This window comes from Typopeltis vanoorti, chromosome 2 (genome assembly GCF_054136105.1).
Source record: "Typopeltis vanoorti isolate ZY-2024b chromosome 2, IOZ_Tvanoo_1.0, whole genome shotgun sequence".
In the NCBI taxonomy this organism is placed as follows: domain Eukaryota; kingdom Metazoa; phylum Arthropoda; class Arachnida; order Uropygi; family Thelyphonidae; genus Typopeltis; species Typopeltis vanoorti.
In genome coordinates, this window is record NC_143550.1 from 118,344,268 (window position 1) to 118,356,611 (window position 12,344).

A 12,344-nucleotide genomic window follows, 5' to 3' on the forward strand; every position below is an offset into this window, starting at 1 on the left:
TCTTCGCTTAATATGAATAGAAATCGCATTTTCAACTTTTGCACAAACGAAAATATGACGAATCGTTTATTTTATTGTTGTTTGGTTTAGGATTACCCAGATGGATATACAACACGTATTAAAAACATTTGGTGAAGTTTATTTTGATGATAAATATAATAAAATTAAAATATTAGAATAAGTGGGCGAGTTTATTTATGGTTTATTAATACGTACTAACCTGCTAGAACTAAAACCGCATAATAACATTTAGCTGGTAACTATATCTGTAACTATGCCAACCATAAGTGATCGTTTACATTAGAGTGTGCCTTATTTTGCGCATGCGTAGTATTATAGCACGATATCTCTTTCTTTTTATGTAAAAAGCGAAACCCACTGGAAATAAAAATTATCATTGTTGAGAGATAAGTGATTTTCCACACCTATACAGCAATTTTGAGCCAATTGCGGATGGTTATACATGTTGCTGATTCATTCACGTGACTAGGGTGGCAATTCACTTTACGAATCTTTCAGACTAAATATATACTTGTATGTAATAAATAGGAATATTCATATGTAATATGAATAAATAACTGAATAAGAAAATAAATATCAACTTTAAAATAAATAAGTTGTCTTTTTTAAATATAAAACTTCTTTTGCTGTAATGTAGGACAATTATGTGATTTTATTTTCTCGTCCTTTATTGTGCAATGTATCACAAAAAACGTGCACATCTTCGGTAAACCATGTGGTAACTTTATTAAAGAAACTAATGCTTTCTACTCTAAGTTTATTTGTAATACTGTAGCATTCGGTAACCATTTTATATCAATAATAATATACAAAATAAAATCTAGCTTCTTTAAATTATAAATAAGAAGTCTAACTAAGAGGAAAAAAAGCATTTTTTTTAAAATAATCATGAATATATATGTCATACCATTTTAAATTTTTCATAAAGGTATTATAGTTCTCTTAATTATGAAATCAGTTGAGGCGTTTTTTATTTTAATTTTTTATTTTAATATTAATAATGTTTCATTAATAATATTATTAACAATATTAATAATATTAATATTAATAATAAGTTTCTGGAAGTTTGAATCAATACTCAATATGTATAATTCTTAAATATTCGTATAATTAATTTTAATATTGAAGTATTCTTAATGTTAATTTTAGTACTACTATATTATGGGAAATTTTTAATATTTGATTTCATTTCACTGTTAATAATATAATGTACTTGTATTTGGGTTATATCCTGTCCTTAAAGATAAATGGTAGTTGGATGTAGTAGAAATGTACCATATTTCTGATAAGTTATTTGAATGTTTTAGTATACACTGCATATTCAGTTATATAATCGATTATTCTTAATGTCAATTCTATCCATGATAAATTGAAAGCGTCTAACTTATTTTAGTGCTGTGGTTAGGTTGAGGGTTAGATATCCGAAATTCCAGCTCTATAGAGTATGGAACTTTCAAGTTACTTCAAGTTACTTTGTGCTAGTCTCAAATGGAAATGCCACGGGTCTATGGAATCGAGGCGTGTCATCCTATATCGCCTAGCAAAAGCGAAGCTCTACTTACCTAGTACGATCGCTAGATGAATGAGTTTCATCACCCGGTGTAATAGTACTGCTTTGTTAATCGGAGGATTGAAAAGGCCAAAAACCATATTTCGACTCCCGAGCAAAAATCCGATTTTACTTTTCCTTATCCATTTTTTTCAGCATGCAATATCAACCATGTTTTAAGAGTTACTTTAGGACATCATGACGTGAAAAATCCAATAATTTTTGTTCTTTGGTACAACTTTTAAACAGTCATTCTGAAGAATAGTCTCTCGGTAGGTGTGTCCTGTCGTTTCCCTGATTTACACACACATTTTGCAGGTGCCCGAAACGAAATACGATGGTTAATCCTTATCCGATAATGTCTTTTCTTTGTATATTGCGTGTGTTCTTCTGGTCGATTTGCCTGTTTTGAGGGAAGAAAAACCTGCTTTTCCGGGAAAAAAACTTACTACCTCTGTATGAGACCGAATAACTCACTTTGATTGAGAAGACCTGATAAAGGTAGCTCACGTCATAGACAGGAGTCGAACCAGGGTCTTTCCAATCAAAGGGCTGGTCTCCAGCCATTCTGCTAATTGTGCATGGAGGAATCTGGTAGTGGTATGAAGGGGTAACATCCACAGTCACGATTTACAGACGATTCGGATCTTTGCATGGCTTAGCAGAATCCTGTACTGCATATTCCATGTTCCTCTGATCTGCTGTCTATTCCTCCTCCCCTTACCCTACCACAAATAATTCGGTTTTTTTTTTTTTTTTTTTGGAATTCCTTTCTTTTAATGTTGATTCTCTCTACTCCGACTTTCCTGTTAATCAAGTTGAAGCTATTTGAAAAATTTAATATTGACAACTCCAAAAGCAACATGACTTATCCAGCAGGAGGAGATGCCAGAATACCAGATAACTCTAACTACCCTAACGCTTTTGATCACTTATTTAGCAGTAAGCCTTATAGGTATGTTTTAGATGTTGTTTGTGTACTCTAAACAGTTCAGACTACATTCTAATACTGATTTCATCTTCCCTGGAGAAACACTCGGAGATAATCTTCTGGAATGGCAGGGATTTTTAAGCTGAATAATGCGGACAAACATCAAAATGGGGAAAACGGACATTGAGATGAATTTGTGTTTATTTTCCCACAGAAGGTTGTACTAATAAGAAGAGTCAAAGTCGATCGGCTTCAGAGATGAACTGTAAACTCAAATATAGAAATATTATTCATGAAAAAAAAAATAATTTCAAAACAAGAATCCAACCCTGGAACCAAACCAATCAGATGCTTGAGAGGTAAGGGATAATCAGCGCCACCATGTGAGATTCTTCAGAGTTCTGCATGGAATTTGGCGAACGGTGAATGACATACACATGAAGATCCACCCTATTGATCGGCATTTGTGGAACCATATTGGAGTCGTTTATTAACTCAGATGTTTGAATGTTAAAAGTTTTCTCCACCCCTTACAAGGAACTGGCAGTGGGGATAAATTAATGGTAATTTGATAGTAAAGATTCTCAACTTCGAGTTTAGTGAACACTATAACTTCCCATTCTTTTTCCTAATCATTATTGCTTGAATATACCATCATCAGTACTAATTTAGAAGATTCCCACCTGCTTTAGTCTTCATCTCAGTAACTCCTGTTATGTCGATGTGATGCTTCTGTAATTCTCCTGCCAGTTTCACATACATATACTATACAATTTAGGAAATCAATACTACATTTCTCACATGTGATTCAGTTCAGATTCCAGTTCATATGATATTTTGGTCAGTCTCTAATTCATACAGTATAACAATTCATGTATTATTGTTCGTAATAACGATTGCAGTAATAGTTTATAATAATTCAAGTTTACGGTTACAGGGTGGATTGCACAATTACCTGTTTCAGCTAACGTATATTTCAGCTAATGAATACATACAGTGCAAAATGCATTTTTAGATAAATAAGTATAAATTTATTGCATGCAAAATCAAAAATGATGCTGTAGGGATAAGTTATAGCATCATACAAATGATATTGTTTTTGAATTTCATTTTTCCTCAATAGTATACACTCATGTTCATAGAAATCGCATCACCTACTGTAATAACCATGCCCATTTGAAAAAGGATAATAATTGTCACAAAAAATGGAAAAAAAAGATAATATAGCATTTATTTTTTATTAATATATTTGATTCTTTTTAATAGATGTGATAATTAAGAAATCATAAATTTGCAAATATTTCGCAATGGAGTGGACAGTGATATTTTCACATTAAAAACGGATGCGGACTAAGACAAAATATTATGGTAGAGACAAAAGAGTAAAGCATAAGTAACTAGGGATGAAACTCATTGTCGAAGGGGTAAATAACATATTTAAGAGTCAGTATAGGGGAAATATTCTGTAGATGATATCGATTACGGTAATGTGACGTGGAAGTTAACTGTAGTGATAGAATTTTAATATAGTTTTATAATCCAACCGTCTTCGAAGCTAAATTAAGCTTTTGTGAAGATAATGGGATTATTGTTTTGCTGTATATGTGCGTGTGCTTTCCTTTTAGTCTCCTTGATAACTGATCCTGTGTAGTCTTCCAATTCTACGGATTCTGTTGTGCTAATTGTGCTTGAACAACTTCCATAGTTCTTGTTCTAATGTTCGATAAATGGTTAGGTGGTTTGTGTTGTGTGGAAGATAATTAATCAGAGTAGGTAACAGGCATCAATAATAATAATAATAATAATTTTCGGGGCGGTGGAGAGTAAAATTAGTTCTCAGAGGAGCACTGAAAGTTTGTTACCAGAGAAAGATAGAAAAAAGAAACTTTGTTATCTCAATTTAATATCTTACTCTGAAGGATACGTATTCCATGATAAGTAACCGGAAACGACGTGAGATTACTTTTCCAAGTCAATACAGTGAAGTGTGTTTTTTGTATCCCTCAATGTCTGCCATAATGAAAATCTAATGTATAAGATACCAAAGCAAACATAATTAAAGTACACTCAGCTCTCACAACAACAACCCTGCTATAGCTCATTCATTATAACAAACTACTGAAAAGAGATTGCGTCAGTGCTATTCAACGGAAATTGAAAACAAACTATTCCACTGAGTTTGCTGTAGCAAGAGGTGTCTTTACTCTTTTGTCTCTACCATAATATTTTGTCTTAGTCCACATCCGTTTTTAATGTGAAAATATCACTGTCCACTCCATTGCGAAATATTTGCAAATTTATGATTTCTTAATTATCACATCTATTAAAAAGAATCAAATATATTAATAAAAAATAAATGCTATATTATCCTTTTTTCCATTATTTGTGACAATTACACGATTTTCTGCCATTGAGATTCTTGGAGTCAAGTGTCAGTTCAGCAAACAATTTGTTGCTTTTGTACAAATCGATGCTAATAAGAACAGAAAGATAGAATGTTATTCAGTGAATCGCAACAAAAGTTATAAGTGTATTAAAGTCTTTTAATTTTCAAAGTAACACATGGCCATATATGTATTAAGGATGTATGCGTAAAACATTTCTCGTGTTAACAGTCTTTTTAAAATATGATCTTTTACACTTAATTTTAAAATAAGATTTTAAAATGGGAACAATAAGACTCTTTATACACGCCTATTTTAAGACACTATAATAAAATGTACAAACAACATAAGATGACAAGGATTCAACTCAGTTTTATGTACCATATATCAAGGTCATGTGCATAATTAACGATCCATTGTATTTTTGTTTTCCATATCAGCATAGTCGTTTATGAAGTATTCCCTAAGTCAAGGTTTCCCAAACTGTGTTCCGCGTAAAGTGAATAAGTGTTCCTTGAAAAATTATCAAAATTAATATGAACTTGGAATGGTTTTAAATGCTGCGACAAGTTCGAACCATGTTTGTAAATCAGGCACCCCTCCCTTTGAGTGTGGATTGTGCTATTAAGGTTAATGCACACTCATCTTGAACTCAGCCGCTCGCGGTTGTCGACACCTCCGAGCGAGAATGAAGTGGGAGGTGTCTATTCTAGGAAACGTGCGGTCACAAGCAAGGTCAATGCGATGCGATGCAGCACTAGTAGTATGGTAGGCTCTTTTGACCAGATCAGGATAAGATAAGGAATCGTGACGTGTGTGATGATGACGTCATTGTGTGTGACGTCATGTGATTGGAATGTTTGGAATTTGGCTCGTGTATGGAATTGTGAGGGACTTTTTTGGTTCGCGTATGGAATTATGGGTGATGGTAGAGATAAGGATTCGTGTTGTGATTGGTGGGACACTTTGAACCAGATGAAGATCAAGATAAGATAAGGGCTCGTGACGTGAATGTTTGTTGTTATGAGATGAAGGTATGTGACGTCATTTGTTATTTGTAAATAAGTGACGTCATTTGTTAGTTGTAAATAAGTGACGTTATTGTTTTGAATGGAAATGGGAGATATATTAGTGGATAAGGAATCGTGTCGTGATTGGTGGGACACTTCTCACCAGATCAAGATCAAGATCAAGATAAGGAATTGTGACGTGGATGTTTGTTGTTATGAGATGTAGATAAGTGACGTCATTTGTTATTTGTAAATAAGTGACGTCATTGGTTATTTGTAAATAAGTGACGTTATTGTTTTGAATGGAGAGGAAGATATATTAGAGATAAGGAATCGTGTCGTGATTGGTGGGACACTTCTGACAAGATCAAGATAAGATAAGGAATCGTGACGTGACTGTTTGTTGTTATTGATTTTGGAATGTTTGGTATTTCGCTGGGCCCCCTTCTGTCAGAAACATCACGTGGTGTTTTTAGTTCGTTTAATGCATTGTGGGTGATATTTAGAGATAAGAATCGTGACGTTATGTATTTGGAAATTTCTGGGGAACATATGTCTCTCTCTCTCTCTCTCTCTCTCTCTCTGTGATATCACATAGTGTTTTGTTTGGCTATGGAATTGTGGGAGATGTTTTTGAGATAAGATATCTTGGAATTTTCCCAGGGTGACACATCATGTTTTGTTTGGTTATCTATAGATGGGTGTACTAATTTTCCAATACATTTTGGGGTATTTCTTTCCTGTTAGAGGGTGGGAATTCTAAGAGTAACTCATGACGGCGGCAGTCTTTCGAGCTTTTCTGAATAATTTTATTATATGCTAATGTAACTCAAACACACTTTTTTTTTTCCTTAGCTCATCTGTATTTTCTTCTATATTCATATTCTAATAAAGTTCATATTTTATTCATAATTTATCCGAATATTTTGATTTGTCTAAAATTAAGATCTCGAAGTTCAATAAATAAATAAATAAACAAATCGTATGTGAATTCACGGTGATTTCAAAAGTGTTGTTACTTAAACATACATAACACATCAAAGACACTGCTTGTTCTTTTAATTTACATATTTATTTCACAGATATTATTTACAATGCAATATGCAGAAATAGGAATTTACATATATCACCAATGCAAATAGTGTTTTTCTTGGCGTAACATTTCTTTGATGAGGCAAGTTTGATTGCCTGATTTTGATACTACTTCCCAAATGATTATGGAAATTTCTGCGGTCACTAATATTAGCAGTACTGCTATAAAAGCAAGCATCTGCCACTTTTGCGATGGTTCTTGATTTTCACCTGCAAAGAGAAAAAAATCATTGATAGTAATGGAAAAGTTAGCAGATTACTATAATCCTAATACAGTAGTTAGTTTTGAAGTATCAACGCTTTACAGAATTTGTCACATGAAACCGTGAAAAGTTGGTTAGCAACACAAACCCATTAGACATAAACCCATTAGAAGAAAGTTTAAACTCAATTAAATCAAAGTCCCGACACTTTTACACACTTTTCAATGTGATTTAGCAGATATGTCATCCCATGCAAAAGAGAATGGGGGTGGTGTTTCCTTCTTGTATGCGTTGATTGTTTTTCCCGATTTGCTCGAACACTGAAGAAGAAATCAGCAGACGCTGTTGTTAAAGCTTTCGAGTCTATTTTTAAAGAGGAAATGCCATGTTACATAAACACTGATCAAGGAAAAGAGTTTTGCAACAAGAAAGTTCGTACAATGTTTAAGAACCATAATATTCATTTCTACACAACCAGGAGCGAAATGAAAGCACCCATTGCAGAAAGATTTATCAGAACATTGAAAACAAAGATCTACAAGTGGATGACGTATACTAAAAGTAAAAGTTAAACGAATGTATTGCCGACCCTTGTACATACTTATAACCTCACATCACACCGCACTGTCGGTATGGCTCCTTCGCAAGTTAACCTTCACAACGAGGATCGTGTTTGGAAATATTTGTACGGAACCCAAAAGGAGACTACCAAACCAAAATTTCAAGTAGGTGATAGTGTTGTTTTAAGTGATGATACCCACAAATTTAGAAAAGAGTATTGGGGTAACTGGACACGAGAATTGTTCACTATTGCTCAGGTTATTAATAGAAACCCTGTGGTATATAGAGTTCGCAATCGGGACGGAGAGATAGTGGAGGGAACTTTCTATGAACCTCAGCTGCAAAAGGCTAATATATCCAATGAACTTCCGGAAGACGTGTATCTAATCGAAGAAGTACTTAAGCAGCGCAAACAGAAAGGAAAGCTTCAGTATTTTGTTAAGTGGCTCGGTTATCCCTCATCGTATAATTCTTGGGTTCGTAGCGAAGATGTTTTACTTAACCCTTCCCAATAATGCCAGTATGAACATGTTTCCTACAAACACGCAAACGAAATTTCAAGTGGAATTACCACACGAGGTCAGACTTAAAGGTAAATGGGAAGTTGCTCTTGCCGAAATTCATCTTCCGGGAGAATTTAGTAACATAGACTCCGGTTACGATGAGTTTCATATGATACGTGCAATTGGAGGAGGAGTCAACAATATCGACAACAACAACATCACAGGAAATAAAGTTTTCGAAAAGTCTAAAGAAGGATTTTACAAAGTGTACAAGATTCCCCAAGGCAGTTACAATTCACCCTCTGAACTTCTTCAAGCAGTGTTTGATGTGAGTTCTGTGATTACTGGAAAAAAGAACCCAAACAACACCATTTCTCTAACAGTCCCAAAAGATTACAACCTGTTGTTTCCCAAGGAGGCCTCGGGTTTGGGCCTTCTACTGGGTTTTAATCAGATTGGTGTTAAACTGAAAGGTACAATAACAGGGAAATATTCAGTTGATATAAAGAGGGATGTAGCCGCATATTTTGTTTATTCTGATTTAATACAAGAATACATAGTTAGTGATACATGTCTACCATTGTTACGAGTTGTTCAATGCAGCACTAAGTGTTCCTTCGTTTTTGCTCAACCTGATTATTATCCGTTACGAAAACAAACATTTCAGTCAATTAGCATTGAAATTCGTTCTGACAGCGGCTAGTTGTTCCACTTTCGTGGTGGCAAGACAATAGTTAAATTACAGTTCCGACAAGTGAAGGATGACTAATTATCTCAGATATTACACATTGCAGGCAGGTGGAGCTCAAATGTTTATGGACCCCCCCCCCCCGATACAGCGTGGGTACGGATTAGGTAGCATTTTCAGAAGTGCCTTCTCCTCTCTAATTCTCTTTTAAAACCTGCAGCTCAATTTGTCGGTCGTCAAGCCCTAAAAGCCGGTCAGCATATGATAGGAGATGTATTGGAAGGGGTACCTGTACGTCGAGTTGTGGTTTGCATTGTGTGTATTTTTTAATATTGAGATGTCGTGGTCTTTCTATGCAAAATATTATTAGAAAATGTTATTCTAAGGATTTGTGGTTAAATGATATTGTAGTAACTAATGCTGTTACAGATCATTTACTGAAAAAAAAAAAATTTAAAAAAAAATTGTTTTTTTTCACTTACCATTTTTTCCACACCAGTTTCTTATTCCCACGCAGCTTTCGGGGATATAGAGAGATGAATTTGTTACTCCTTCTTCGAGCTCTCTTGCGGGGAGGGATTGGAGTGGAAGCATTTTCTTCACTGGGACTGGCTGACGTTGATGGTTGATGGGAATGGTTCTGGGTATTTGGTTTGTTCAGTAAAGGTTCTGGACGTGGTAGTCTATGTTCCTGTTGCTCTCCTTCCATGTGAGACAATTGGTTTTTCAACTCTAAATACTTTTGCAGAACATTTAAATATGCTTTTACTTTTTCATCTTCATGTTTATTTCTTATTTTTAAAATGGCACGCATTTCATCATCGAGTGTGTATAGTTCACGCTCCTCCTTGTGATTGGAGAAGGGTAAATTTTTTAAATATATTCATTTTCTAATAAGTGAACTCAATAAAGGCAACAATGATACTGCCTAATAATTGGAACAGTGCTCCCCCGTGCTGTAAAACTAGTTTTCTTCTGGTAATGAAGGGAAGCGATTTGTTACTTAGTGCTGTTATAATTTTTTTTTTCCTTCTTAGGCGTGACTTCTGATTATGGTTTAGTGGAATATTTCTACATAAAACATTTTTGCAGATTTCACAGAGTGTGGTGATTTGGCTGGAGGTGCATTGTTTTAAAGCATCATTTGCTTGTTTGGAAGAGGAATGAGATAAGTACGTGATGAGATATTCATAGCGTTTGAGTCTATCAGCCATTCAGGGATAAATACTGTATTGGGTTCTTCTCCTGGCAAAATCCGTGACCTTAAGCGGCGTAAAACGTAAAATATCAGGTGTTTCCTGTCTAAAGTCTAATACTAAATATGAGTGGAGTTCGCGTGTTGCATCTTTATAAATCTGAATTAACACGTTGGTTTGTCCTGGAAATACTTGGGAAGCTAAATGAGAAAACTGCAAAGAGTCTCGGGGATTTTTAAAAGCAATAATATAATGGCTATTGAGAAAAATTGTACGAAAATGTGTACCTTTACAGAATAAATTTTGTGTCAGTAGAATGACACTAAGGTTACGGTGATGTGAACCTTTTATGAATACAGCTATTTCCATGCTGTCCTTAGCCTGGTGAACTAAATCATCGATTATGAGTAAATTTCTCACATTAGAATCAAATTCAGGTAACTTCAAACCATTCGCGAATTCTGTATTAGTAAATTTTTTAAATTTATCTTGATTTTCACTGTAACAGTAAACGATTCGCTCTGGTGGTGGTTTGATTAGTTGATTACAATGTTCCATGAGAGACAACACGAATGTTGTTTTTCGTGACTGAGTAGCTCCCGAAATTATGCTTGTAAATGGATGTATGAACATATCGAAAATGATAATATAATAAGACTGTGATTATTTTTATATTATCAGAGATCATGTAAAAACAAATAGATACTTGTTTTTAATATCAAAAAAATCTTCTTGTCAACATTTTTTTTTATCACAGTCACCATGTAATCATGCCAAGACGAATTTTCTTTTTTAATTCTAAGAAAAAAAGCTATTGTGGAATAATAGTAACAATAACATTGATGTGAAAACTGTACAAGAGAAGGGCGACACTGCAAATTATCGTGTTGGGAAACAACCATGGATTTTTACCTACCAGGTAGAATGTTGTTTAGTTTTCTGTCCCATAGATGGCATCTTTTGCTTATGGGGTATGTGAGTGTAAGGAATTATCCTTTAAAATACCCATAGGGAAAAGTGCATGTGTCTGTTGACACTATGTGCTTCGCAAAAGTGTATCCAAATCTTTTTGTTATGGAGGTCGTTTTGAGTTGGCAGCTGCATTTGTCTCTATGGACAGAAAATGGTACAGGAATTTGGATGTTTTGTGGCTTACCCCTTACTGCTGCTATCATAGATTCCAGATTAATCTCAGTGGTCGCGCGAGGATTTAAAGTAATGCCTTTGCATTTGGTCACAATCTTAACCCCCCGCGTTCTGTAGGAATAAGAGTTGGGGCCTATGGTAACAAACTCAACAATAAAGTCACCGTCGAGTTCATCACCTAGCTCCCTAGGGTAGTGACCAGTGGATGGTGTGTAATCGCTCGGTTTTTCACTGAAAATGACAGAATCAGTGTCTGTGTATAAAAGCGGTCTTTGCAAAGGTTCCATGATCTCATATAACTTTATCCTACCGTAGGCAGCTACAAATGAGGAGATGATAGCATTCCCTTTCCTATTTTCAGGCTCAGTGCCTTTAATAGGAGAGTGGGCAACCATCATCTGCTCTTCTGAAACTAACCTGGCATCTTGGATAACTTTACTATTATCTAAAAAAAGCTCTACGAGGTCTTCATAAGAGGAAATCACCTGGGTCTGAGTTCTTAACATTCTCATGCCAAGCCTTCCCCATAGAGAATTCAAGGTTTTTAGTAATGTGTTCACTATTTAATATAACACTTCCCTTAACAAAAACTCATCCAGATAAGCCTGTCAGTTTTGACCTTCAAGCCATCCAGATGCTTCCTGTTTCAGCTTCAGAAAGGTATCAATATAATGAGCGAAGACGTTTTCTTCCCCTTCAAACTTTTGAGAAAAATGCCACACGTCGTAAAATTCTATAACTTTATAACCGCGAGAACGTGCTAAATCTAATTCTGGACTGCACTAATAACCTGTAAATGATCGGTCCGTATGAGAGCATAATGGGGCCATTTCAGAAGTACACTTTTCACACAGGAGGAAGATTAATTTTTTGTTAACTGTGATGGGCAAAACCGGTAAAAAGAGATCGGTAGGTGTTTCCGCTTTTGCATGGCAAATACCAAAGTATACCCTAGGAGAATAGGCGAAATTATTGATAATAACTTCAGGATGCCCCATAGGAAATACCTGGTATTTCATTACCCATGGATAAAGGGCTATTGAAGTCCAAATAGCGAATA